The following is a 3,491-nucleotide window of genomic DNA, read 5'->3' on the forward strand; positions in this document are numbered from 1 at the left end:
TGATTCGCACAGATGGCGGGACGGGAAAGGCAGTCGGCGACAACGTTGTCTCTACCGGAGACGTGCTGGATGTCCGTAGTAAACTCGGACACGGCCGCGAGCTGGCGTTGCTGCCTAGCGGACCAGGGTTCGGTGTGCTTGGCCATCGCGTATGTGAGCGGCTTGTGGTCCACGTACGCGGTGAAGGGGCGGCCTTCCAGGAGGAACCTGAAATGGCAGACCGACAGGTGGAGCGCGAGAAGCTCGCGGTCGAAAGTGGAGTATTTGACCTCCGGGGGGCGCAGTTGGCGGCTGTAGAAGGCAAGTGGCTGCCACGCGCCATTGACCCACTGCTCGAACACGGCGCCGACCGCGTGGTCGGAGGCGTCGGTGGTGAGCGCGACCCGGGCATCGGCCCTCAGGTGTGCGAGCAGGGTGGCGTCGGCGAGCGCGTTTTTGGTGGCGTCGAAGGCGGCTGACGTGTCAGTGGTCCAGGCTACGTCCATCTTGCCGGATTTACCTCGGAGGGAGTCGTATAGGGGCTTCATGAGGGCTGCAGCTCTGGGGATGAACCTGTTGTAGAAGTTCACCATCCCGAGGAACTCCTGAAGGCCCTTGATGGTTGTGGGGCGGGGGAATTGCTGGACGGCCTGCACCTTGTTGGGCAGGGGGACGGCCCCAGCAGGGGTGATGTGGTGACCGAGAAAATCGATCTCGGTTAGGCCGAATTGGCACTTCGCCGGGCTGAGGATGAGCCCGTGTTGGGCTAGGCGCCCGAACAGGATGCGAAGGTGTTCGAGGTGTTCCTGTTTGGAGGAGCTGGCCACGAGAATGTCGTCTAGATAGACGAATAGGAAGTTCAGGTCCCGGAGGACTGAGTCCATAAGGCGCTGGAAAGCCTGGGCTGCATTCTTGAGGCCGAAGGGCATCCTCAGGAACTCGAACAGGCCGAATGGGGTGATGACGGCCGTTTTGGGGATGTCTGCGGGGTGTACGGGGACTTGGTGGTAACCGTGCACCAGGTCGACTTTGGAAAAGACGGTTCACCCGGCCAGTCGGGCCAAGAAGTCCTGGATGTGTGGCACCGGGTATCGGTCGGGGGTGGTGGCGTCATTGAGGCGGCGGTAGTCCCCGCAAGGGCGCCAGCCTCCGCCGGGCTTGGGGGCGATGTGGAGGGGTGAGGCCCAAGGGCTGCTGGAGCGGCGGATGATGCCGAGTTGTTCCATGGTGGTGAACTCGGCCCGCGCGATTTCCAGCTTGGCCGGGTTGAGTCTGCGGGCGTGGGCAGAAACTGGGGGGCCGGTGGTGGGGATATAGTGCTCCACACCGTGTTTGTCGGCTTTGGCCAAAAAGGTCGGGTTAGTGAGGGCGGGAAACTCAGCTAGGAGTGCCGAGTAGTCGTCCGTGGCTCTGGCGAGGCAGTAGGTCATCAGGCCGGCCGAACGGGCCGGGGTAAATGCGCCGGGGATGGGGGCCATAGTGTTGATGTCGACGAGGCGGTGCCTCGGAATGTCGACAAGGAGGCCGTGGGCGCGTAGGAAGTCGGCGCCGATGAGTGGGCAGAGGACCTTGGCTGTGAGGAACTCCCAGCGGTAGCGGCGGCCCGCGAGGTCGAGCGTGACCATGCGGGTGCCATATGTGCGGATGTCAGAGCCATTGGCTGCGGCCAGCGTGATACCCCGTGTGCCGCGTTGGATTTCGAGGGCGGAGGCGGGGGTGATGCTGTGCTGGGCCCCTGTGTCGCACAGAAATCGGCAGTTGGTTCTGTCGTCGGTGACGTACAGTAGAGGCCCCGTTTGCCCCACGGCCATCGCGGGGGCCGGTGCGGGGGGGGTTTGAAAGTACACGGTGGCGTGCAGCGTTGGGCCCTAGTGCCAAAACGGGTGTGGTAGTAGCAGTGACCCGGAGTGGTAGGGCGGTCGGGCCTAGTGGGCCGGGAAGACCGCGTGGTCGTTGCCGTGAGGTCAGGCGCGACGTCGCGAGCGGACTGTGCAGAGAGCAGCCGGTCGGCCTTTTCGGCTATGTCATTCAGGTCCGTGGAGCCAGACGCCACAATGAGCGGGCGGATGCTGGCGGGGAGCTGCCGAATGAAAAGCGTGTGAAAGAGGGTTTTTGTCGTCCGAGAGGGACAGCATGTGGGAAAGCAGGTCTGATGGTGAAGCATCACCAAGGCCGGGGAGGTCAAGGAGTTGGCAGTGGCGCTGGTAAGAGGACGCTTGAAATTTTTTAAGGAGCGCAGCCTTCAGATGTTCGTACTTGCCTTCTGGTGGTGGATCCTGCAGCGCTGCCCAAACCTTGGGGACTGTGGCATAGGTGAGAGAGGAGACGAGGTAGTCGTACTTTGTGGCGTCGACTGTAATGTGTTTCAGCCGGAATCTGGACTCAGCTTGAACAAACCAGGCTTCGGCTAGGTTCTCCCAAAAGTCCGGTAATTTAACCGTGACTGCGTTTGTATCCGCCATGCTAGCTTAGGATTCGTCCTGAGCGTCGGGGTCACCAGTGTTGAGATACCGCGGCAACCGTGGGAGTCAAGACCAGAGCTAGTAAAACACAACTGCTTTTATTCTACCTCATGGCAAAGAGGAACTGGAAAAGCCCGCGCATCCACTTAAATATTCCCCAGACAGGAAGTGCCCTGGCAGCCTGTCCCTGCGGGAAACAAGTTGCTGGAGGAAAGGGCCCCCGGCTGGGGGCGTCTGCTTAAACTGTCCGTGCCGCCGTGAGCGGATTATGTCCAGTGGTGGCGTGTCGCCACAACAGCTTCTATAAGAACTGATTGCCAGGGCGTTGTCCCGGAAATAAACAGAGTGCTTTTATTCAATGGGATTGTTGGGTTTCAGTCCCGCCTCCATCGACTTGTGGCCAACCCACGCTATTTTTCCCTTGATTGACCAGCACCCGCAGTATTCTGCTGATATACTGATTCTGGAGCTCTTACTGCTGTACAGTGTGAAACTGGTGTAGTTGGTATTAGATATTAATGGTTAATGGTGCATTGGGTACTACAATATTTCATAGAAACATAGAAGATAGGAGCAGGAGTAGGCCATTCAGCCCCTTGAGCCTGCTCCGCCATTCAATGCGATCATGGCTGATCATCCAAACTCAGTACCCGGTCCCTGCCTTCTCCCCATATCCCTTGATCCCTTTAGTCTTAAGAAATATATCCAACTCCTTCTTGAATATATTTAATGAATTGGCCTCAACTGCCTTCTGTGGTAGAGAATTCCACAGGTTCACCACTCTCTGGGTGAAGAAATTCCTCCTCATCTCAGTCCTAAATGGCTTACCCCTTATCCTTAGACTGTGACCCCTGGTTCTGGACTCCCCGGCCATCGGGAACATCCTTCCTGCATTTAGTCTGTCTAGTCCTGTTAGAATTTTATAAGTTTCAATCATTCCTGGGGTTATTATATGAATTTAGTCTTTTCTGGGTGTTATTGTATAAATGATGGGTATTAAAGGTCACAGAATCAAGGCTGGATGGGTGAACTAAGATGGGCGAATGGCTT

This window comes from Somniosus microcephalus, chromosome 8, assembly GCF_052327205.1.
Source record: "Somniosus microcephalus isolate GS21.2 chromosome 8, FLI_Smic_1.0, whole genome shotgun sequence".
In the NCBI taxonomy this organism is placed as follows: Eukaryota; Metazoa; Chordata; class Chondrichthyes; order Squaliformes; family Somniosidae; genus Somniosus; species Somniosus microcephalus.